A 26196-nucleotide genomic window follows, 5' to 3' on the forward strand; every position below is an offset into this window, starting at 1 on the left:
CAGATCCTTGGAGGAATTCTTTGCACTGCTAACACTGATCATTTATACTTTCCCTTTGTGTTGTCTCTTTTAATCAGTTAATGATCCATGAGAGCACCTTCCATCTTATCTTATGGCTGTTTACTTTATTTAAGACCCTTTGATATGGTCAAAGGCATTCTTAAAGTTCAAGTACACTATATCAACTGGATCCCCCTTGTCCACGTGCTTGTTGACACTATACAAGAATTTAATAGACTGGTGAGGCATGACTTTTCTTTATAAAAGCTGTGTTGACTCTTCCCCAACAAACTGTGTTCATCTATGTGTCTGATAAATCTGTTCTTTACTATAGTTTCAACCTATTTGGTACTGACGTTAGGTTTACAGGCCTATTATTGGCATGCAGAAGTGAACATGCTCAGAGGCAGACATATAGGTGGTTAGAGAACTTTTACTGAAAAAAAAAAGGCAACAAGTGAATTCAGCCACCCACAAGGTTCAGCAGCAGCTAAGCAGGAGTTCTGTGAATATCAGCAGTACCTAAATTTGGCACTTTGGTGCTTAAGTCTCTTTGTGAATCTAGCCCACTGGTTAAAAAAACCTCTCTGGAGGGAGTGGGGAGAATTGTCAGTGAACTTCTTATGATGGGGTTGGGTGGGAACAGACTGAAAAGACATGTAGAGATAGTGCTGGGGGAGGGTCTGAAGTGGCTGTGGCCTTCCTCAGCTTCCAGGGAATGTTATACCTTAAGGAAACACTATTTGCTTATAGACTGTTTAAGATCTTTTCCTCTGAAATGCTTTGGCTTTAAACACATTGTTCTTTGCTTTAAGTAGGCTTTCTGGTCACAAGATGCTACTGATCATAGACTGTAGCCCAAAGCCCAGACTCAGAATGGTGGTTCCAACCTGAGAAATGGGAAGATGGTGAGACCGTCACCTGAGGGAGTAAACTCAGAGACCAGGAAGGGCAGATGGAAATTAGCATGGTAACTGTGACATTCCTTTCCTTCCCCCACACCCCCGTTCCCACCTTCCCACCTGGAAAGAGTGCAGGATTTATTTTTTTTAATGTAATCATAAGATAATTTATTTCATTCCCCATTACTCTTACTCAACTTTTCTCAGATGTAAATAAATAAATAAATGGGGAAGTATGTTTCCCTGCTTTCACACCTTTACTTACTTTTCTCATTCCTTTTTCCAGTGATTGGGAGTAGGGGGAGAGCGCATAATTTTTTTAGTGCAAACTTCCAAAATAAGATTTTTCCTGTGAATTTTTTACAGGAGGAGATTTGGATTTTCTGACCAGTTCTACTGAGAACTGCTCTCCTGCGGCTCTATTTCTCCTGGATTATCTTGATGAACACATAGTTCCTTTTTTCTGCCTCATCATCTATTTTACCCAAGATAACTCCTTGATACAGGATTGCTTTCCTCACAGCTCATAGTCCTGAAAGGCGAGCCAAGGTGAGGACACTCTTTTCGTGCTAAAAACAATGAGGGGTCCGGTGGCACCTTAAAGACTAACAGATTTATTTGAGCATAAGGTTTCATGGGTAGAAAAACCCACTTCTTTTTACCCATGAAAACTTATGCCCAAATAAATCTGTTAGTCTTTAAGGTACCACCGGTCTCTTCCTTGTTTTTGTGGATACAGACTAACATGGCTACCCCTCTGATATTTTTATGCAGTGGTTCTACAATGCATAGAAAGCTCAGAAAATATTTGACTGATCATCTAGACAAAGCAGAATGATCTAACCCAAACAATCCCCCTAATGATCCTCTGAGTGTGATTACTGCATGAGATTTGTTTGTTTGTTTGTTTTTTAGAGAGAAAGTTACATCCTGAGTATGTCAATGACTCATTATACTAGTATCTTTTTATAACGCTATTATTTGATGGTCAAAGACCAATTTTGAGTATTGTATGCTAGCTGCTAGTTGGTATGTTTTATCTTTACTGATGTAATTGTAGCCCTTTCACATATTTTTTCCAGATATAGGTTACATGAGCAAAAAAAGGTTTAATAGAATCAGCAGTTTTCTGCACAGTGAGCAAGATGGAATCGAAAGTCTCCTTACAGCTAAACAGAACTATGTGCACCACAGAAACCTACCCAAACATTTATTTATTTATTTGGTAAAAATATGCCTAGGCTATAATGCTTGAGCCTGTGTGCATGGACTTCAATTCCTCAGACAAATCCCTTTTATCTCTAGCCCCCTCACTCTGGCCTTCATTCTGAATACCGCCGATAAATGATTGTTATAAAGAATTGACAAAATGCATACCCAACTTTAAAGTATTACATTATCTTTCAGTACTGATACCCTCTTTCCACCCTGTAAATCCCCTTTCCTTCCCAGGTTACTCAGGAGCAGGCAGCTCTCACCTATTGCTGAACATCTTACATCATTAAGGATAATGGAGTTCCTGGGGATCCCAGGTGGGATAAGGTACTAGGCAGGAATGCTATAGTCATCGCTCTGCAATATCCCTCCCACCCCCATGTATATTTATAGTTGGTGGTGCCTTCATGAGGACAGGCACTGTAAACACCTGTGGGTGTACATTGGTTACCTCATGATACAAAACAATACAAATAATGATGTAACTAAAAGCACTCATGTTCACACCCCACACACTATTATTTTAATAATCTTTGTATAGAATATGCCTTGTAAGGTACCATTTGAAAACTAGAACTTGCTGGTCAATAATATCATGGTGAAATATATGTAGCAATATTATGTGTACATGTATGAAATCCCGCCATATATGTTGTTAGAAAATCGTCAAAACCTCATAGCCCTGGCTAGGCAAGTTTTTAAACAGGTTAATCGCAATAAAGGAATGTGTGCTTACCTTAATTTATGTATAAATAGTAAAAATGGTCCTTGAGACAGCAAGAGAGTGAAATGGCAGGATACAAGGCAAATCTGCATTTCAGCATACACAGGGTTTACCACCGAACGTCATATCACCTTCTTTACTGTTAAAATAAACTTTGATTTGAGGGATAATCCTCAGAAGTATCCCTTTTGAATGGTGACTGGACTATAATAGCGAGGGAGAAACCCCCCCCCCAAGTCATCTCTCTTTCACCTAAGACAAAGGAATCAGCCTTTTGGTTCTGGAGGCAGGGGCGGCAGGTTATATGGGCTCAAGGTGCTCGAGCACCAGGAATATTCAAGGCTGAGGGCTGTGTTCCACCTATATTTGGAGCTGGGTTTCTCTCCTGCCCCTGCCTGGAGTGGGCCCTACCCCCGCCGCCCCCCCGCCTCGAAGCTTCCCTGCCTGAAAGAAAACAGCCAGTGCCTCTCTCCCTTGTTTGTGCTGCTTCTGCCTAAGGCTATAGAGATCAGCGGCCGGCAGCCTCTTGGAGCACCGGGGAAAGGGAAGAGGGAGGGGGGAGGCACACACATGCTTGGGAGCTCTCTCTCCCATCCCCTGGCACCCACCTGGAGAAGACACCAAGGGGACTTCCAGCCAGGAGATGGACATCTGGGGTGGACCTCACTCACCTGAGCAGCAGCTGGGGTTTCGGTGAGGTTTGACCCTGTGATCCACCCCCTCCCCCCACAGCCCCCACTCCTGCCCAATGCTGGGCAAGGGGCAGCCCCATCCCCAGTGAGACAAGGGTGAGGAGCAGCAGGCTGCAGCAGGGGAGGAAGGAAGCCACATGTGCTGGCAGTTTCCCCCCCTCCACTCCCCAGCACCCACGCACCACAGGGGAGATGGAGGAGGGGAGCTTCCTAGACCTGAGCAGCTGGGGCTTGGGTGAATTTTGTGATACCTTACCCCCCACCCCAGCCACCACCCTGCAGTCCCCACTCCTGCCCCATGCTGGGCAAGGAGCAGTCCCATCCCACATCCCCAGTGAGGCTATGGTGAGGGGCAGCAGCAGGGGAGGCCACACGTGGTGGCAACCCCCCTCCCCCGGTACCCACCATAGGGGAGGCGAGTGGGCTATCTGGACCTGAGAGAGTCCCTAGGAGCATGTGCAGTGACCGTGGTGCAGAGTGAGTGTGCTGCCGTGGGGGGGGGGGAGAGAGGAGGGATCCCTCCCCTGGAGCTTGCTGCTGCCAGTAAGGGGGGGGGGAGTCCTCTCTGGCCCTAGCCCTGGGGCAGCCTGTCTGCATCCCAAGTTCCTTATCCCCAGTCCTGCCCCATCCCAGAGCCTGCACCCCCAGCACCGCAACCGTGAGCACCCTCCTGCACTGTGAACCCCTCACCCCTAGCCCCATCCCAGAGCCCTCACTTGAGGGGAAAAATGTGCAACTTAAATTTGGTGGTCAGTTTGGAGTATCATTGTGTTTAGCACAATACTTGATTATTTTACACGCTTTAAAGTATACAGGTGTTACAAAGTGGGAATGTTCTTAATGTTTTCTCTGAATACTGTGTGGGTGCCTCAGTTTCCCCTATGCATTTCTCAAGGATCTAGATGGTGGGATAAGGGGGTGTGATTGTTGTAGAGCCCTAGAGTGCCAGTGTGATGCCGTCTGCACAGAGAATGTCCGAAACCCTGTCTCCGGGCAACTGATGGCCTGGGCTGCTCTCCTGCAAGGTGTCAACTGAAGGTGTTGGAGAACAAAGAGATCAGGTGGTCTCCTAATGCCTGGAAAAGAGACAAAGGCCAGAGGAGAGAGTGTCAGTGCCTGTGCGGACTTCCGGGAAGTGCATGGTGTGGAAAGGGATGCTGGGATGCTTTGGAACTACTCCATACAAAGCCAGTCAGGACTCTGGGGGAGCCTCCTCTCTCTGAGCATACTGTCTCCAAGGCAAGAAGCTTACACCTTCCTGGGTGTGACCTCAGAGCATTCAACTTTCCCTTCCACACTGTGCACTTTCCGCAGCGAGTCTGCCCAGGCAGGTCCTGGGGCAACCAGAGGTCCCTGCACCCCAACTCTGCAGTCAGACATGACTCTCAGCCAGCCGGTAAAACAGAAGGTTTATTAGATGACAGGGATACAGTCTAAAACAGAGCTTGTAGGTACAGAAAACAGGACCCCTCAGTCAGGTCCATTTTGGAGGGTGGGGAGCCTAGACCCAAGTTCTGGGCCTCTCCCCATTTCCCCAGCCAGCTCCAAACTGACACTCCCTCTTCTAGCCTTTGTGTCTCTTCTGGACAAGGAGGCCACCTGATCTCTTTGTCCCCAACACCTTCAGTTGTCACTTTGCAGGGGAAGCTGAGGCACCCACACAGTATTCAGAGAAAACATTAAGAACATTCCCACTTTGTCACAACAGGTGCAACAAAATGTAATACTGTATATTGAAGCAGGCAAGTGCTGCTTCTGACTTTCCACTTTTAATTGACCCTTGTAATCTTGTGGTGCTGATGCGTTGTAGCTTCATTTTATATCAGCTTACAGGGCGGGAGTGGGGGGAGCCAGCACCATTTTGGGCACCACCAAAAATTATACAAACCTGCCGCCTATGTCTGGAGGAGATCTGAACCTGAAAATTTGGACAGCAATGTTGTTGGGAACTTGTGGTAAGAATTTTACCCTGAACTAAATCTAGCTTTAACTTCTAGAAAGCATTTTATCTTTATTTCCCTTGCAACCATTTCTGACTTTAATGCCTTGTACTGGTACTCACTTAAAATCTCTCTGTGTGTAATTCAATAAACATGTTTTTTTTAAACTGAAATTAATCCAGTGTTGTGTTTAAACTGAATTGTTTGGTAACACCAGTTAATGTAGCAAACTATTGAATATTGACCCCTTACAGGGCAATAGCCTCTAATATCTGAACTGCCCAGGAGAGGGCTGAACAGTGCATAACACACATTTTGAGGAGATGTGCATTTCCCCTTTAAGTACGCTGACCCTACTCTTAAGTACACTGCTTTGTTAATTAGATCAGCTTCCTGAGACTGCAGCTGCTGCCAGCAAACTCCCTCTGTCCTGAGCCCTGTGTTGTGTGCCCCCTGCTCTATGGAAGATGGGCTAAGTGGGGTGCAGGAGCAGGGGGACACCCTGAGAGCCCCCCCTTTTTCTCCCCTCCCCTCACACAGCAAGCACATGGGTGGCATGTTTGTAGAAATTTTGGTGGTGCCCAGAACCCGCCACTTCCCAAACTCTGCCCTGCCCCCAAACTCCGCCCCCCACCTGCCCAAGGCTCTGGGTGGGAGTTTGGGTGAGGGAGGAGGTCTGGGGTGCAGACCCTAGGCTGGGGTAGGGGATTGGGATGCAGGATGCAGGCTCTGGGAGGGAGTTTGGGGATGGGAGGGGTGCAGAGGGATGGGGTGCAGGAGTGAAGGCTGTGGGGTGTGGCTGCAGATGAGGGGTTTGGAGTGTGGGAGGGACTCAGGGCGAGAGTAGAGGTGTAGGGGGTGAGGGCTCTGGGGCTGGCAATGAGGGGTTTGGGGTGTGAGAGGGGATCAGGGCAAGAGTAGGAGTGTGGGGGATGAGGGCTCTGGCTGGGACTGAGATAAGGTGTTTGGGGTGCTGGAGGGGCTCGGCTCAGGCAGAGGGTCAGGGTGTGGTGGGATGAGGGCTCTGGCTGGGACTGGAGATAAGGTGTTTGTGGGGCTGGAGGGGCTTGGGGTTCAGGCAGAAGGTCAGGGTGTGGCGGGATGAGGGCTCTGGCTGGGACTGGGGATAAGGTGTTTGGGGGGCTGGAAGGGCTCGGCTCAGGCAGAGGGTCAGGATGCGGTGGGATGAGGGCTCTGGCTGGGACTGGGGATAAGGTATTTAGGGGGCTGGAGGGGCTCAGGTCTAGGGTAGAGGGTTGAGGGTGCGGTGCGGGGGCTCTGGGGTGGGGCAGAGCTGGGGATGAGTTTGGGGTGCAAGCCAGCTGCTCTGGGAGAGGGGCCAGAGAGGACTTCCCCCAGCTCTTTCCCTGCAGGCAGCAACAAGCTCTGGGGGAGGAGTCCCCCTTTCCTGCCCCCCAGCAGCACACTATCACTGTAGCCTCACTGGGGGTGAGGGATGGGGCTGCCTCCTTGCATGGGGCAGGAGTGGTGACTGTGGGCAGGGGGGGGGGCTGTGCTGCTTGAGGGTCCTGCCGGAAAATGGAAGGGTTTGAGGGGGCAGGGCAGGCTCAGTCAGTCTGTCCTGGCCGTGGAGTTGGGGGGCACTAGGACCCTGCAGCAGCAGTTGCTGGGAGGCAACATGGAGCTGCTCAGAGAAGAGACAATCAGTGATTTTCTGCTCCTGGGCCCGGGAAAGACGAGCGGGGGGCAGGGCCCGGGGGCAGCAAGTCGGGGCCGCGGAACACTCGGGGGAGGCGTGGGGGGGGCCGCAGGTGCGGGGGGCACCCGGCTCCACATATTGCTGGAACTGGGTCCCTGGTTCTGAATATTGCTGGTGCCCGAGCACCACATGGGTATGGAACTCGCCGCGTATGAGCAAGCAGGAGTCTTGGGGAGTAGCTCCAAGGCAGAGGGCAGGAGCAGCACATGGCAGTGGGGGGAGGGACAGCTGAATTGCGGGCAATTGCTAGCCTGCTGGGCAGCTGCTGCATAGGGAACTTGGGGGAGCGGTGAGCTGATAGAGGGGCTGCCGGTCCATCCTGGTTCCCAGCCCCCCCAGCTAGCTGCAACAGGCTGCTCTTCCTGCAGGCAGTGGACAAAGCAGGCGGCTGCAAAATGACGTTAGAAGGGAGCATTGCACAACTTTAAATGAGCATGTTCCCTAATTGATCAGCAATGTAACAACAAAACAACGTTAACCGGGACGACTTTCAGTGAGGAGTTACTGTAAACATTATACCACAAAATAAGTCTATTATTTTCTTTAGGGAAGATATTTACGAACATACAAATTCCTGTATGCAGAACTTTCTAGTTCAGTTGGGCCTCAAAAATTCAAGTAGTTCCAGGCAAGTGCACACCTGTACCCATGTGAAGCCCTGTTGAAGGGGATAACTTATACTTTTAATAGAGTAAAATCTCTTTACATTCTTTCTGCATTAAGGGTTTGTACTAGTCTTATTATATCAATGTAGTTACACCAATGTAAGTTTCCCATTAGCAAACAATACTACTTGTTTTGGGGTCAAGTGCAAACCCAAGTAAACAAAGAAATCAACATGGCAGATTTCACCATGTTTGTTCCCAGAAGAAAAGGTTTTGCTGAGCTCTAACTTGGTTGTGTTTCAAAGGAACTAAAATTCTAAAGCACTGATAAAGATTCCTCATGCAGTAATCGCATGGAGAAAATAAAGATATGTCCACATTGAGGTAAAAGAGCCCCAGCAGTGAGTCAACTGATTGGGGCTCATGGGGCTCATGAGTTTCACGCTATGAGGCTAAAAATAACAGTGTAGACATCTGGGTTCAGGCTGGAGCCAGATTCTGAAACCTGGCAAGGGTCTCGGTTCTCAGAGCCTGGCCTCAGCCCAAGCCCAAACAGCTACACTGTTAATTTAAGCCTCATAGCATGAGCCTCATGGGCCTGAGTAAGTTGATCCAAGCTCTGAGACTCACTGCAGACGTGCTTTTTTTGCAGTGTAGACATAGGCCTGAAATCTTGCTTTATCTTCACGTTTTGTTAAGTGTGCTAGTAAATAGAGGGTTTTTTTAAAAGGATGATTTGTCATAGCAAATACACATGTACAGAAGTACAGTATTTTAATATAATTACAAATACAAAGCAATACCCCTCTCCCCCTACACCTCTATTACTGGCATACAACTCCATAGCAAGGAGACATGAAGAGGAAAACCACACTAAAAATTAAGTTGTCTAGGAATCCACCTCCAAATTGAAAAAATATTATATTCATCTATAGAATAGAATTAACGGGGAAAAATTAAAACTGCTACTAAAAGTAGTAAAAGCATTTTCTGTCCCAACATACACAAAATAAAAAAAGAAACTATTTTATATTGTTACTTTTTTCTTAATATAATTAACAAATATAAGTTAAGAGATTTCCTGTGATGTAATATATTAAAAATAATTACTTCACATATTTAGCATTGCATTTAAAACACGTTCTTCCTTACCTCGCAGCAGGGGAGAAGGGGGGAAAAGAGATATTTTTCCTTTTTCTAAATTTTAAAGCCAGATATATTTATGTAGCAAATCAACATTTTACTCTGCAAAGTAAAGAAAGTAGAAATAGCTTGTTATTTTAAATTTACTAGTGGTCTACAATACATGTATCTTGTTCCTATAAAATATTACAGGCACAACAAAATTGTTAATTGGCCTGAGGAGTGCAGTTCTCTCGTTGTTTATATTATTTCTTTGTCACATCCTTAGTCATGTCAGTTTTCCGAAATACAAAGTTTGTGCTAATATATGCCTGTCATAAACAAAGAGTGCAGATTTCACTGCTGTGGTGTAGACTGAAGGCTTTGTGGCAATTATTGTGATTATTTGCTGAACAGGTCTGCAATAGTCATTGACAATTCTAATGTGACAACAAAGTCATGAAGAGAGAAATGAATTATTGCATGTATTACGTTACGGAGAATTACCTCTTCTAGCACATTAATGAGAACAAAGCCAATATGACAAAGGATTTAGTTAAGTATCAGAGGGCTAGCCATGTTAGTCTGAAAACACAAAAACAACGAGGAGTCCGGTGGCACCTTAAAGACTAAAAGATTTATTTGGGCATAAGCTTTCATGGGTAAAAAACAAAACAAAACACTTCTTCAGATGCATGGAGTGAAAATTACACATACAGGCATAAATATACTGGCCTCCGCAAACGTGTACAGGCTGAAATTGTGAACAAACAGCTTCACTTCCCCCATAACCTCAGCCGTACAGAACGCAAAGCCATCCACAGGCTCAGAAACAACTCTGACATTATAATCAAAGAGGCTGACAAAGGAGGTGCTATAGTCATCGTGAACAGGTTGGATTATGAACAGGAGGCTGCCAGGCAACTCTCCAACATCACATTCTACAGGCTACTATCCTCCGATCCCACTGGGTAGTACCAAAAGAAACTACACCATCTCCTCAAGAAACTCCCTCCTATAGCACAGGAACAAATCTACACAGACACACCCCTGGAGTCCCAACCAAGGGTATTCTATCTGCTGCCCAAGATCCATAAACTTGGAAATCTTGGACACCCCATCATCTCAAGCATTGGCATCTTGACAGCAGGATTATCTGGCTATTTGGACTCTCTCCTCAGACCCTACACTACCAGTACCAATAGCTATCTTTGAGACACCACCAACTTCCTGAGGAAATGACAATGCATTGGTGATCTTCCTGAAAACACCATGCTGGCCACCATGGATGTAGAAGCTCTTTACTCCAATATTCCACATGAGGATGGACTACAAGCTATCAGGAACAGTATCACTGATGAGGCCATGGCACACCTGGTGGCTGAGCTTTACGACTTTGTCCTCACCCACAACTATTTCAGATTTGGGGACAACTTATACCTTCAAGACAGTGCACTGCTATGGGCACCCGCATGGCCCCACAGTATGCCAACATTTTTATAGCTGACTTAGAACAACGCTTCCTTAGCTCTCGTCCCCTAATGCTGTTGCCTACTCTGCCCTCATATCTGCTCTAGCAACACCATCAGAGGACCCAACTACATCAGCCACACCATCAGGGGCTCATTCACCTTCACATCTACTAATGTGATATATGCCATTGTGTGCCAGCAATGCGCCTCTGCTATGTACATTGGCCAAACCAGACAGTCTCTACGTAAAAGGATAAATTGACATAAATCAGACATCAGGAATAGTAACATACAAAAGCCAGCAGGAGAACACTTCAGTCTCCCTGGACATTCAGTAACAGATTTAAAAGTAGCCATCCTTCAACAAAAAAAACCTTCAAAAACAGACTTCAAAGAGTAACTGTAGAGCTACAATTCATTTGCAAACTTAACACCATTAATTTGGGCTTGAATAGGGACTTGGAGTGGCTGACTCACTACAAAAGCAATTTTTCCTCTCTTTGTATTGACACCTCCTCATCAATTATTGGAAGTGGACTACATCCACTGAATTGACTTTGTCAACACTAGTTCTCCACTTGTAAGGTAACTCCCCTCTCTTCATGTGCCAAAGGATTTAGTTGTTTAGTATGACTATTTCAAGAAACACAGAATCACTATGCTGAATATGTACATTTGAGCTTTCATCAAAGTAAAAATATAACATATTTACCATTTGTAGCTTACTAGTAGTAAGTGTGTCTGAATATATCATGCTATATTTTCTGTGAAGCTGGGTTTGAAAAAAGAAACTTAAGGTTTACAGGAGGCTCATTCCAAGCAATGACTTGGCCTGGGTACTGCAGAAGTCTTGAAATGAATGAGCAATTTCTTGTCATCTCTAAAAGTGGTAACTCTGGGTTGTCCCTTGAAGACTAACCATGAAGAGATGTCTTCTCAGTGCTCATGGATATACCAGGGAAAGGCCAGCCAGTTCTTCCTTAATACATTGTGTAGGTTGCAGTTGTCCACTCTTCCAGATCAAAAGCAGTTGGTTGTGAGATGTGGTAGCTCTGGGAACGGGAGATTTTGTTTCAATCTGGGTAACCCCTGTGGTGGCCCAGGGTTGAGCTTCTAGTCATATGAAATACAGAGCCAGAAGAAACATGCCTGGTTTTGCATCATACATACTGACCTTGCTAGCAACAACACCTATAGTTATGGTTGTCTAATATTTGCCATTATAAGACACTGTTTTCAATTGCTTAGGGCACTGGCAAAATTTAACCATTAGGTTGAAATTGTCCACACCAAGTCTCTGCCTCAAACTGATTTTCTTTTCTTTTTTTGATGGGAGGAGGAGGAGATGTCAGTAAAATGGTTCAGCATTTCTGAGAAAAGTGAGAACATAAGAATGGCCATAATGAGTCAGACCAATGGTCCATGTAGCCTAGTATCCTGTCTTCTGACAAAGGCCAAAGCCAGGTGGTTCAGAGGGAATGTACAGACCAGGTAATCATAAAATGATTCATCCCCTGTCATCCATTCCCAGCTTCTTGCAAAGAGAGTCTAGGGACACCATCCCTGCCCATCCTGGCTAATAGCCACTGATGAACCTATCCTCCATTAACTTATCTAGTTCTTTTTTTAACTCTGTTATGGTCTTGGCCTTCACAACACCTATGACAAATAGTTCCACAGGTTGATTGTGCACCATGAGAAGAAATACTTCCTTTTGTTTGTTTTAAACCTGCTTCATATTTATTTCATTTGGTGATCCCTAGTTCTTGTGTTATGATAGATTAAATAACATTTCCTTATTTACTTTCTCCACACCAGTCATTCCATATGCCTTTATCATATTCCCCCTTAGTCATCTCTTTTCCAAGCTGAAAAGTCCCAGATTTATTAATCTGTCCTTATATGGAAGCTGTTGCCCTTTTCTGTAACTTTTCCAATTCCAATACATATTTTTTGAGATGGGGTGACCACATCTGCACGCTGTATTCAAGATGTGGGTGTATATAGAGGCAATAGGATATTTTCTTTTTTATTATCTATCCCTTTCCTAATGATTCCAAGCATTGGGTTAGCTTTTTTGACTACTGCTCCACATTTAGTGGACATTTTCAGCGACATATTCATGATGACTCCAAGATCTCTTTCTTGGGTGGTAACAGCTAATTTAGACCACATCATTTTTATATGTCTAGTTGTGATTATGATTTCAAATCTGCATTACTTCGCATTTATCTATACTGAATTTCATCTGCAATTTGTTGCCCAATCATGCAGTTTTGTGAGATCCTTTTGTACCTCTTTGCAGTCTGCTTTGGACTTAACTATCTTGAGCAGTTTTGTATCATCTGCAGATTTTCCACCTCACTGTTTACCCCTTTTTCCAGAGAATTTATGAATATGTTGAACAGTGCTGTTCCCAGTACAGACCTCTGGGGGACACAACTATTTACCTCTCTCTAGTCTGAAAACTGACCATTTATTCCTATCCTTTGTTTCCTGTCTTTTAACCAGTTACTGATCCGTGAGAAGACCTTCCCTCTTATTCCATGACAGCTTACTTTGCTATAGAGCAGGGGTTCCCAAATGTGGTTCACAGCTTGTTCAGGGTAAGCCCCTGGCGGGCTGCGAGATGCTTTGTTTACCTGACCGTCTGCAGGTACAGCCGCTTGCAGCTCCCAGTGGCCGCAGTTTGCTGTTCCCTGCCAATGGGAGCTGTGGGAAGTGGTGCGGGACAGGCCATTACTTCCTGCAGCTCCTATTGGCCGGGAACAACAAACCACGCTCATTGGGAGCTGAGAGCAGCCATACCTGGCTCAGGTAAACAAAGTGTCTCGTGGCCGCCAGGGGCTTACCCTGAACAAGCCACAAACCAAGTTTGGGACCCCCTTCTTTAGAGCCTTTTGTGAGGGACCTTGTCAAAGGCTTGCTGAAAATCTAAGTGCACTGTATCCACTGGATCACCCTTGTCCACATGCTTGTTGACCCCCTCAATGAATTCTAGTAGATTGGTGAGGCACGATTTCCTTTTACAAAAAACATATTGACTCTTCCCCAACAAATCATGTTCATCTATGTGTTTAACAATTCTGTTCTTTACTATAGTTTCAACCAATTTGCCCGGTCGTTAAGTTAAGCTTAGTGGCCTGTAATTGCCAGGATCACCTCTGGAGCCTTTTTTAAAAAAATGCTGTCACATTAGCTATCCTCCAGTCATCTGGTACAGATGCTGATTTAAATGATAGGTTCCATACCACAGTTAGTAGTTCTGAAGCAAAGCTCTAGTGCCATCATGCTCTGGAAGAGGGAGTTGAAATTTAGTGCAGTAGGAAAGGACTGTAACTATGGGTTCAGGGATGGTGCTTTTTCATGTCCCCATGAAACTCTACACAATTTGGCAGAGTTAGAAGCCTCTGAAAACTTTAGCATGTGGTCCATAGAAAACTGTTGGAAGCTGACAGCAAGAGTTGCCAAAAATAATATCTGCACTGAATAGTCAACCGCAGGGCTGCAGGGGCTGATCTGGACATTCCCTGTAACTGATCCTCCATGTAGCTGAGGGCTGCTGTGATGCCAGAACAGAGAGTGTCCTGTGCCATAAGTGAGCAGAACAGAACCAGAAGACAAGGTAATGGGAAGCAGGTGCAGATTTGGTGTGTAAAAAGTTGTCACAGGCCTTTCTGTACTTTCCACTTCATCCTCTCAAAAGCCTCCAGGCTCTAGAGTATCTCTAGTCTCCATTAGCTTTTCCAGGTTCCCACAACTCCATACTTTGTTAAGTGAGAAATAAGTCTCATCTACCCTGCCTTTCTAAATGTATCAAATCTAGGTGCTTGGATATGATATCTGTAAGAACAAGACAACACCCCTCTACCAAAGTTGGAATAAAATCCTGAATTCCAGAGTATCATTATTCCTTTGCTGTCTAGCGAACAGCTGTGAAACCCACTGGCAAAGTCTGTCTCATTACCCTTTCAGGTGGTTGTCCACAGCAAGGATAACAGTCTGCTACCACTTTCTTCATTAGGGCAAGTGACTGTGGTGTTAATGGTTCCAGTCCTGCAGATAACCCATGGGAGGAATGGGAGAGGGGAAGATTTGGTTCAACAAGATGGAATTTCTGTTTTTACAATTTGCTTTTTTAAGATCTAGGGATGGGATCCACAATGGGACTTGAGTGATGTGATGCTGAGTGTCACAGTGCCTAACTTTTAGGTAACTAGAAAATCACCGGCACACCACTGTGATCCACAAAGCCTGAGTTAGCCCCCTAGGCCCCTATACAGTGAATGGGGAGAGATAGGTGCCTTAAGATAGGTGCCACAAAACCAGCACAATAGGTAGGGAGTCACATAAGGTAGTCAGTGGAAGATGTCAGCCAGAGAGGTATGCCCTAAGCCCTGCCATTCCTATCTGTGCTTAGTTATCTGCAAAATGTGGGGAGACAGTCATTTAGTAGCCTAAGTTGCATGCTGGGGACTGATACAGTTGGTAGGCTCAGAAGCTGCCTTACAAGATAGAGCCTCTCAGGGGAGTTCACACAAAACAGCCACGGAGGGTATGGAAATACGTCCTTTATAACTTTTTTGCCTAGTGGGTAGGGTATTCACTAGGATGTGGGAGAATAGTGGTTCAAGTCCCCCATCTCCCTGATGAGAAGGTCTGAACAGTGATCAACCACCTGTCATCTGAGTGCCCTAACCACTAGACATTAGTATAATTCTAACTCTTTCTCTGGCCCAATTAATATTTAATTATTCAAGGATTTCAATTAAAGTAGAAAAACTTCAATAGAAAAGATTGAGGGAGCCCTGCATCAGACTGTTCCACAGTCAGTGCACTCTCCTGAGAGTTGGCAGCTCCCTGTTCAAATTCCTTCTCCCCTCTCAGAAAGAATGGAGTGGAGGGGCTTGAACCCAGCATTTCCTACATCAGGGGTTGGCAACCTCTGGCAAGCAGCTCGCCAGGGTAAGCACCCTGGCGGGCCAGGCCAGTTTGTTTACCTGCCACGGAAGCAGGTTCGGCCGATCGCGCGCCCACTGGCCGGGGTTCACCGTCCCAGGCCAATGGGGGCAGTAGGAAGCTTACCCTGGTGAGCCTGCGTGCCAGAGGTTGCCGACCCCGTCCTACATGGTAGGTCAAAAGTGTGAAGTCCTCTGTGGTACCTGATCCAATAGATATTGGACTGCCTCAGGCAATTTAGCAGTTGAATGCCTACATTGCCCAGTTCATGAATCACTCTGGGCCTTAAGCAGGAGGTAGACACCTGAGTGCCTAGAGGAAGACAGCAGTGTGCATGCCCAGAGGCAGAAACTTAGGTGCCCAGGGAACTTTTACTGCAAAAAAACTTAATTGCTGACAGGTTTCGGGAGAAGGGATCACAGTGGAGTCAAAACTGGAACTTGCATGCCTAAACCAGAAACATATGAGCTTGAATGTCTACCCTAGGAAACTGGAAACAAAGAATTACATGCAAAGAATGTTAAGCTTGCAAACTCAAACACTCAAAAATCAGGAGAGGCTAGAATTAAAGTTGGCTATGGGTTGTGTAAGGAACACGGCCGTTGGTTCTGTAAGCTCCCTCCCTAATTTGTTGCAGATTGTTAAAGTTGTTTAACAGGTGAGGGAGAGACTCACAGGAAGAGAAAGTATAGCTTTGTTGTTAAGGCAGCTGAATGAGAAAATGGAAAATTGGATCATCTCCCTGCTCCTTCCATAGACTTTGACATGATGATGTACAAGTTACTTAATTCACAGGTGATCACTCATTATGTATTCCTCATATTCTAGGTGTCCAAACTGAGACACTGGAGGTATCATTGGCAGAAGTGCTGAGCGTTCACAACTGAATGAGAGCTGTGTTTGAACATATAAAGTATTTAAAAAATGCTAAGTACTTTGCGGGAAATTAACCCTCTAAGCGTCAAAAACTGGGCATCCCAAATTAGTTGATAATTTTGCCCTTGTTCTCTGCCTCAGGTCCCAATCTGTAAATTGGGATAATGCCTCCTTACCTGACAAGGGTATTGTAAGCGTTTGGGAAGTGCTTTCACTACAGCGATGAGTGCCACAGAAAAGACTATGAGAAAGTTAATAATTGTTTCTTCAATTGAGAGTTTAAAAGATGTGAAGTAAATAAAGCCTGGGGCCACATACTGAATAAAAAGGGTAAAGAGAAATACAGACTGGGTACCTGTTCAATGAGCATTGCCCATTCTGTGCACTGAATGAGTCATGGGTTCTGTGGGGAAAAAAAACGAGTATGTGATCATGTAAAGAAACGGTATCATAATGCATATGAAGGGGTATGTATGTGTGAGGGAATTAAGGCAACCTTAATTTGTGACATTTCCTAATGTTGGAATGCCTGATTATGGACCCTGAGCATTCTTTTGTTGTAGTTTTTGGTATGTAATTAGTAAATATATTATAGAATACCACTCAGTACCTGTACCTGTTGGAAGAGGCCCACTACCTACCCTGCCCATAATGGAACTTCATAGAGCTTATATTAGATCTTTCAGGAAGATTTTATCCCTCTTAGATAAATATTCATAGAATCATAGAATCATAGAATCTCAGGGTTGGAAGGGACCTCAGGAGGTCATCTAGTCCAACCCCCTGCTCAAAGCAGGACCAAACCCAACTAAATCATCCCAGCCAGGGCTTTGTCAAGCCTGACCTTAAAAGCCTCTAAGGAAGGAGATTCCACTACCTCCCTAGGTAACCCATTCCAGTTCTTCACCACCCTACTAGTGAAAAAGTTTTTCCTAATATCCAACCTAAAACTCCCCCTCTGCAACTTGAGACCATTACTCCTTGTTCTGTCATCTTCTACCACTGAGAACAGTCTAGATCCATCCTCTTTGGAACCCCCTTTCAGGTAGTTGAAAGCAGCTATCAAATCCCCCCTCATTCTTCTCTTCTGCAGACTAAACAATCCCAGTTCCCTCAGCCTCTCCTCATAAGTCATGTGCTCCATGTGCCCCTAATCATTTTTGTTGCCCTCCGCTGGACTCTCTCCAATTTATCCACATCCTTCTTGTAGTGTGGGGCCCAAAACTGGACACAGTACTCCAAATGAGGTCTCACCAGTGCTGAGTAGAGGGGGATGATCACATCCCTTGATCTGCTGGAAATGCCCCTACTTATACAACCCAAAATGCCATTAGCCTTCTTGGCAACAAGGGCACACTGTTGACTCATATTCAGCTTTTCGTCCACCGTAACCCCTAGGTCCTTTTCTGCAGAACTGCTACCCAGCCATTCGGTCCCTAGTCTGTAGCAGTGCATGGGATTCTTCCGTCCTAAGTGCAGGACTCTGCACTTGTCCTTGTTGAACCTCATCATATTTCTTTTGGCCCAATCCTCTAATTTGTCTAGGTCCCTCTGTATCCTATCCCTACCCTCCAGCGTATCAACCACTCCTTCCAGTTTAGTGTCATCTGCAAACTTGCTAAGGGTGCAGTCCACACCATCCTCCAGATCGTTAATGAAGATATTGAACAAAACCGGCCCCAGCACCGACCCTTGGGGCACTCCACTTGATACCGGCTGCCATCTAGACATGGAACCATTGATCACTACCCGTTGAGCCCGACCATCTAGCCAGTTTTCTATCCACCTTACCGTCCATTCATCCAGCCCAGACTTCTTTAACTTGCTGGCAAGAATACTGTGGGAGACTGTATCAAAAGCTTTGCTAAAATCCAGAAATAGTACATCCACTGCTTTCCCCTCATCCACAGAGCCGGTTATCTCGTCATGCATTACCTCTTTGGATTCCTTTATGAAACTTCTGCATTGCAGTATGTCAAAGGCTTCCTAAAAGTTTGATAATTTATCTTCAACTTATATAGGGAGTCTAGGAATCTAACTCAGGGTTTCTGGATTCCATTGACTGGCTAGGCATCAAGAAGTTGCAAAGCCTAAGGACTTGTCTTCACACAGAGTGCTGTAGTGCTTTAGTGGAGATGCTACTAAGCTAAAAGCTTGAAATGTCAGTGTAGTTAATCTACCTCCCGAGCAGGTGGTAGCTGTGAGTTAGTTATAACAGGTGGTAACTGTGGGTTAGTTATAACAGGTGTGGATTTTTTACATGCCTAAGCAACATAATCATACTGATATAGGTCTGTAGTGTAGACTTGGCCTAAGTCCCTTTGTGAATTTGGGTCTGAGTTAGTTGAACTCTGGTACAGTCTGGAAAAAACAAAACTTTGCTTGTCACATTTAGTAAGGATTGTCATACAGCTGCATTGCCCCCAAAGCAGCTTCTCTCTTGCTGCTTTCTCTTAGAGTGAGGAGATGGAAATTACTTCCTCCTCCTTATTGGTTCAGTTGTACTGGCCTGTATCTTGTGGTGAGAAGGGAGAGGGAGTTCAAACAAAAGTTGTAGCTGTTCCCCATGACTCTCCAATAATTTACTCAGCTACCTGGATGGACAAAGATTAGCAACCTGTGGAACTTGTTCTTATCCTTCCCCACACACAGCGCACATAGGGCAATGAGGTAAGGAGGTCACAGAGGAAGTAAGGTCGTTCCCTTTGTCCTCCCACAACCTTCTTTGGTCTGATAGAGCAAGTCACATTGTTAGTCTTTGGACTGCTCTACACTACCACAGTAAATTGATCTAATTTATGCAACTTCAGTTACATGAATAATGTAACTGAAGTCAACGTAGTTAGATCCAGTTACTATGGTGGCTACACTGCGCTTTGATGATGGGAGAGTATCTCCTGTTGACTTCCCTTACACTTCTCAGGGAGGTGGAGTACACAAATTGATGGGAGAGTGGCTCTTTCATCAATTTAGCATGTCTTAACCAGACATGCTAAATCGACACTCACTGCATTGATTGCAGCAGTGCCAATCTACCGGTAAGTGTAGACATGCCAATAGTATCTGCCAGTTTCTAGGCCCCAACAATCAGTTGTGAAAGAGACAACAGTGTTGTTTAGCTGGAGTAATCATTTTATACCATTTGTTTGCAAACCAGTGAGCCATGACCAATATTTTTTTTTCTGCTGTACTAACCAATTTGAGATTATTTGGATCCTTTTTTTTGCAGCTGTTGCTATTTACATACACATAGATTATGCATAAAGGCTGTGCTGAAGCACCTTCTGTAATGAGAATCCCTTATTTCCAGAGAATAATAATTAATTTGCTTTCAGGACAAGACAAAATAGCTTAATTTTAAAAGCAGCCAGAGTTTAGTCCTTTGCTGAGTTAGAAAATGAATCTAAACTAAGTACTATAGTAGAGTCAATATTGATTATTAGAGCAAAGATGTTCTACTTGAAGCATTAAAACTTTTGATTATGGTAAATTTTATCATTATAATCTCTAATCACTTGCTAAAATGATAGAATATTTATGTAGAATTAAAGTGTCACTACAATGGAACCACTTAAAGAAAAATGGCACTTCACTGATGCAGCTGGGATGGCAACTTGAGGAACAGAGTAGTGCTATTTTAGCAATTTTCTTGTATAACTAATAGTTCATTATTGTCTGTATACAGACACTTTTAAATCTCTTGCACAATATGAAATCATGCCTCACCCTATGAATGCCACTTTCACTTCTTTTTAAGTGCTTCCTTCTTTAAATGCAATGAGTATTTATACAGATATGTGGAAAGAGTAATCATAAAACATTTACAAATACAAAAAAAAAGTTAGACTTAACCCCCTTTCAAGAATCCTAAGTCTACAGAGGAGGAGGAGAGACCAAGTTAGGACTAACAGATCTAAATGTATACCTGACGTATATAGGAACATAGGAATTGCCTTACTCTGTCAGACCAGTTGTCCTTCTAGTCCAGTGTCTGGTCTCTGACACTTGCAAAAATAACTACAATAGGTATTATGCATTAACCCAAAACGGAAATTTTCCTTGTAACTCTTAGTTTGATTTATTCCATAAAATATACCAAACATTAAATACATGTTTTTAAATCCTTATAACTTTCCCAAGTTAATTCTGTTAATTTAGAGTCTAATAATTTTAAGAGTAGTTCAATTACCTATATTTACCACTGTTGTAATTTCACTGACTTCTGCGAATTATACCAGAAATTATTTTATGCCATTGTGGGTTGCTTAAACTTGATGATTTACATGGTTAGCTTGTGAATGGCAAGATAGTTAAGATTTTTAACTAGGTGGCTACAACTTTTATTATGCAAATAAAAACAAGATGACTCCCAAAGAATCTGTTCTGGCAGTAGTGAAATGATAGGGATATGAGGGGAAACACTGTCACCAGCCTTCTCCCCTTCCTTTCAATGCTCACCTTGAGAGCATCACAAATGGCCTAACCAACTACTTAAACCCAGGGTATATCAGGCCCATGCAATACTAATGTCTATGAACCCATGCAGGCTATTGCAGGAGAACACCCCATACCTTGCTGTGACAATTCAAACATTGCTGTGAATCAGACCTTCCTTGTTAAAGAAAGTGGGTAGATGCTTAATTTGCAGAGTTCCCTGTGGGCCTGGTTATATGTAGTAATAAACCCTGCAAAAGTTAAAAGCTAATAAGTATGTGGCATATATATATGAAGACTGAAGATTTGGCTGCATAATGTAAAGTTACCCAATACCTGTATGCTCAGCCCAGCCCCCAAATCATACTTCACTTGATTTGCATGAAAATTCCATTGAAACTATACTGCCCATACTCACAGTGGAAACTCTGGGGTGAAGAACGGGGTTTGCATACAGCTTTTGAACTGATGTAGCAAATGCTCCCTATAGCCATACTAGTAAATGTTGTCAAGAAATCCTTCTTTAGTGCTGGTTATCATGAGTCCTCCCTCCCCCGCAGCCTTCTTTGAAATCCCCATTGTTGGTGAACAGGATATGCCTGTTCCTTGAACAGTATACTAGAAGCCAAAGGTCATTCTGTGTCACACATTGTTTCTAGCATACTCACATAGTGGGAGGCATAATTTAGCCATAACAGAGACATAAGAAACACAGAGTGAACAGATTTTATAAGAATCTAGTAAGTTATTCCTAGTAAATATTGCAAATTTGACATGCCTACATTTCTCAGAAGCACACAAACACTAGAAAATTGGGATTTCACAGCACAAACTTGTGTCATCTTCTATGTAATATACCAGCTCTGTCTGCTACAAGAGGAAGGGTGCTCCTGCTTTTCCTGTCCAGTCTAGAAAATATAGAATTTCATGGATGTCTTTCAAATTTAGTTGTGATAAACAAATAGATATTGAAATATTTGGACAATGCAATAAATATAATTATTTTTAGCCACTGAGACTAAGTGAGTAATAATTTAGGAGAAAAGGAGATTAACTAGAGGGAAATAATTCATGACAAATATATGAACTGGATTTTCCATCCCCAAATGAATCCTTTGTGTCTGTGTACAGCAAATATGAGTGAAATGGTAAGCAAATACAGTGTTATAGCTGGTTTTATTTATTATGAGCTCCAATCCCGCAAGGTCACTAGGGTGATATAACATATTCAGTGGCATATTATGACAATGACATTGAGTAGAATTTAGCCTTTGAGGTGCTTCTGTATTTTAATAGGGAGTTTTCTAAATTAACTAGACAGGCATGTAGTGGGACCTTTGACATTGAATTGCACATAGAAATGCTTAGGCTAAAGTTTGCTTGTTTCCCTTCAGTTTTTTTTTTTTTTTAAGGACAGGTCATTACTGGGGACATATTGCAACTTTCTGTTTGTTTAGGCTGTTGTTCTGCATGTTACAGTTGATGAAATAGCTAGGTTTTATTGTTTCTCCATAAAGAAAACCAAGATGATACTCCATCTGAAATGACTTATGTCTTCACTGCCAAAAAGAAAAGTTTTTTTCCAGCCAGATAGCTAAAATGTACTGATTAACTCGTTGTAAAATCCTAGTGGAGACAAGGCACAGATAGTTTTAATTACAGTGTAGCTAGGTGAGGTCAATGTGATAGCCTCCCCTACCTGGGTTTTACCTGTGCTTTTTCTCTACTAAGAATTTACAGTGAGATAACTATCATGCATTAACTGTCTTGGTATAACACACACCTTTTTGGCCATAAAAACATAACATTAGATCAACAACAATCAAGAGGACAAAAACCAGACAGGAGTGTTAGCAGGAATGGTTCAGTTCTGCTGTTAGCCAGGACGCTGTCTGAAGGTTGCTGTACCTATAAGTGCCTTAATGGGGATAAATGTTCAATTTTCTCTTCTTCAGTTTCAGCCAGTCACTCATGGAGCTTTTAGATAAGTTAGTAGAATATTCTGCTGCAACCTGCGTTTTCATTCCTGGCTGGGGAAGACCTGAGGAACAGTGCTGGATCCTTTTCTAGTGGAGTTTATCAACATCTTTTTTTGTAGAAGGCTGGTTGCAACTACTTTAGAGGAAGCTAATGCAGTGCATGGAAACTGCTGAGTGCTCGGCACTTTTGAAAACCAGGATACTTATTTTGGAGTCTAACTTTAATCATTCTTTTTTGGAAATTGTGGCCATATTTTAGATAGACTAAGATAAACAATTGACAAAAACAGTAGAAATGGACAGCCTGATACTGAGTTTGCTTATGCTGTAGAATCAGGAGTGGCCTTTTTGAAATCATCACCATTGCACTGGTGTAAGTGAGATTGGAATCAAGCCCAAAATATTGAAATGCTAGCTACAATTTATCTATAGCAAAAGGAATCTGTATTATAACTTTTATTGCTGTATGATTAATCTTTTTAAAACACATGGACATCTATTTTTATATAGCAAAGGCAAAGTTTCACATTTTAAAAGGAATCTTACATACCTCTGGTATGTATCCAGCCATTTTGGTCCACTAGTTACAGTATTTGCAATTAAAATTAAGCAACAATTTATTAAATATTTTGTCGCAGTAGCTTACTTTGACACTCTAATAATATTGACACCATAATAGAAACTGAACAGGAAGTCAAAAAATTGCTAGTGATCTTTGTCCCCATTAACCTTATCATAGAATCTCAGGGTTGGAAGGGACCTCAGGAGGGACCTCATGCTAAGATGATTTCAGTTGATTAAAGCTCTTTTCCTTTACTTGAGAATTGTTGCAAGACATTTACTTTAAACATTCTAAGACATGTACCTTTCATTTCATGCACACTAGATTATTATTGCAAAAGTCCCTTACACAGAGAATTTGGCAGTTTCAGGTTGTGGAGTTCATCTTTCAAGTTGAGTTAAGTGTACAAATAACTACCTACAGGTGCACTGTAGTTTGAATCAACATGTGTGTGGAGGGAAAGCAGTACTTATATGGAATTATGGATGATAGCTACTGAAAAGAAGTATTTTACCTTTAAGTGGTTTAGAAACCAGGAAAAATTGCATGAGCTTATTCATAACATACTTGAATGACTTGACTCCTGGTTGTACTATAAGTTTTCAGTGCTAGAGTATGAAGCCACCTGTTACCTGAGGTGGTTCTACCAACATGTATGTCAGAACTTTTTGCTTTGGAATATTCTTTGACATTCATCATGATTCATGTGTTCATGAAAATCACAGTTCAGAATATATTGTCCTGATACTCTTTTTTTTGCTATTTTATTGTTTTAGGGTCATGATTTTATTTCCAGTCATCCTAGGTTTGGGTTTGGGTTTTTCTTTTCCTTTTTTTTTCTTTTCTTATGGCTCCTTTGTTTTTTTGAAGAGGAGTTTATTATAGTTTTAAGGATTCTGTGAAAAAGACTGTAGTCTATAGGCGGATAGGAGGACATACCATAACCAGAGAAGGACCTGAATTGCAAGGTTTGGACCTTGATCCAAAGTTTGAAGAAAATAGGACCTGCAATTTTGGTTTGAACTCATCATTCTACCCATAGCTCATAGCACCTTTCGGTGAAAAGACAGGAAAAGAGATCAGGAGACCTGTGTTTTCTTCCCAGCTCTATTACAAATTTCTTATGTGGCCTTTAAGTCATATAGGATCTGTGTCTCAATTTCCCTATCTCTAAATAAGGATAATATTTCACCTACCTATTGTGACTAAATTTAAGATGTTTTTGAGGTGATTAAATACTGTGATAGTGGATACAATGGAAAAATCGATATTGTTAAATGAAATATTTAGAGCGGGCCCCTTGGCCACCTTTGATTCTCAAAACTTGAGCAAGCATGTAGGTGAAACATTGACTGACTTTGATTTTTATCAATTACACTAACTCTTTTGAAAAAAAAGTATTGCAGATTGTCTGGAAAAAGAATTAAGCCACTGAAGTTTTCACCTTCAAGAGTTAGCCAGAATCAGTTCTTTAGCATTTAATGCTTTTACTTGATAGTCTCAACACTTGTCCAATATGGACATTAATTCATATCACCATGTACTCTGTCTTAATATAACTTAGAAGGAAGGACAGTTTTTGTGTGGGCAGATCACAAATGATGTGCATTGACAGAGCTGTAGGGAATTTTGATACAGCATGTGATTTTGTTTCTAAACACAATTGTCATTTCCTCATAAAAGCAATTTAAGCTATACATTAGATAACAGAAATGCCAGTGGCATTACATAATTCAAGAAAGATATTATTAGAAGTGCTGAGACAACAAGGTAGCCTGCTAGTATTCAGCATATTCCCAGGTAAAGGAATATTAGAGTATATTTGTAGATGGTCAGGCAGTTCAGAAATACTGGATCCCAGCACAGCTTCTTTTGAAGATACCAGTGGGATGGCAGAGAAGAATTTGACATGTTGAATACATGTTCTTTCCCAGGCCCTGAGACAGTGTGTTTGCCAATATCAAGAGCAACAAAGCTAAACCTGAAGAGGCAGCAGGCATATTTGAATGAGTAAAAAGGGATTTACAGGAAAGAACACCCCATGCAGCTCCCATATTTGTAAAAAACAAAGTAAATTGAATATCTGAATTAAAATAACCAAAGTTTCAGTTTCACAAAAACTGTTGCATTTTTTATTTTTTTTTCATCCTCAATCAAGATGAAACACCAACAACATTGAGGTTTTTTTTTGTGGAAGTGAAAGTTCATAATATTTCATTTCAGAAACCCTGAAACACTCCCTCTATGGTAACATTTTAGTGTTTCCAAAACAAAACATTCTCCCTGATATCCTTGGCAAGCTAATTTGGACTACAGACCATTGGAAGTCCTCCTTCTGAGGTAGGCTGTCCTACAGGAAGCCCCAGCAGGCCTGGTAGCCTAGGCTTCCTGATAGCCTCCTCAGGGACTGCTGATGAGCATGGGAGATGTGGAGCTAAAAATGAATTTCCAACATTTTCTGCCAAAACTGAAATTTTCTCACAGAAAGTTTTGATCTTTCTGTTGGAAAATCATTCTGATAGAAAATTCTTGACCATATCTATTCTTTAGTTTACTCAGCATTAGAGAGGACTATAAGGAATTCCAGAGAGATCTAAACAAACTAGGTGAATGGAATGAAATGAATGAAATTAAATGAAATTCAAAACCAATAAATTCAGAGTAAGGTACAAGGGAGGGAGGGTAAAATTTAAACTACTCGTACACCATACAAAGTTCTAAATTAGCAGCATTGACTCAGGAAAGGGATCTGGACATCTGTGTAGATAGCTCAAGGAAGACCACTGTTTGATGTGCAACTGCAGTCAAAATGCTAATAGGATATTAGAATGAGTAAAGAATAGGATGGCAAATAATATGGAGAATGTTATAATGCATTTATATAAATCAGTGGTGCAGCCTCATTTAGAATACTGTGTATAATATACCCCATCTCTCAAGGGATATGGTAGAACTTGAGGAGATTTCATAGAAGGGTAAAAAGAACGATCAAGG

Source organism: Mauremys mutica, chromosome 1 (assembly GCF_020497125.1).
Source record: "Mauremys mutica isolate MM-2020 ecotype Southern chromosome 1, ASM2049712v1, whole genome shotgun sequence".
Taxonomy (NCBI): domain Eukaryota; kingdom Metazoa; phylum Chordata; order Testudines; family Geoemydidae; genus Mauremys; species Mauremys mutica.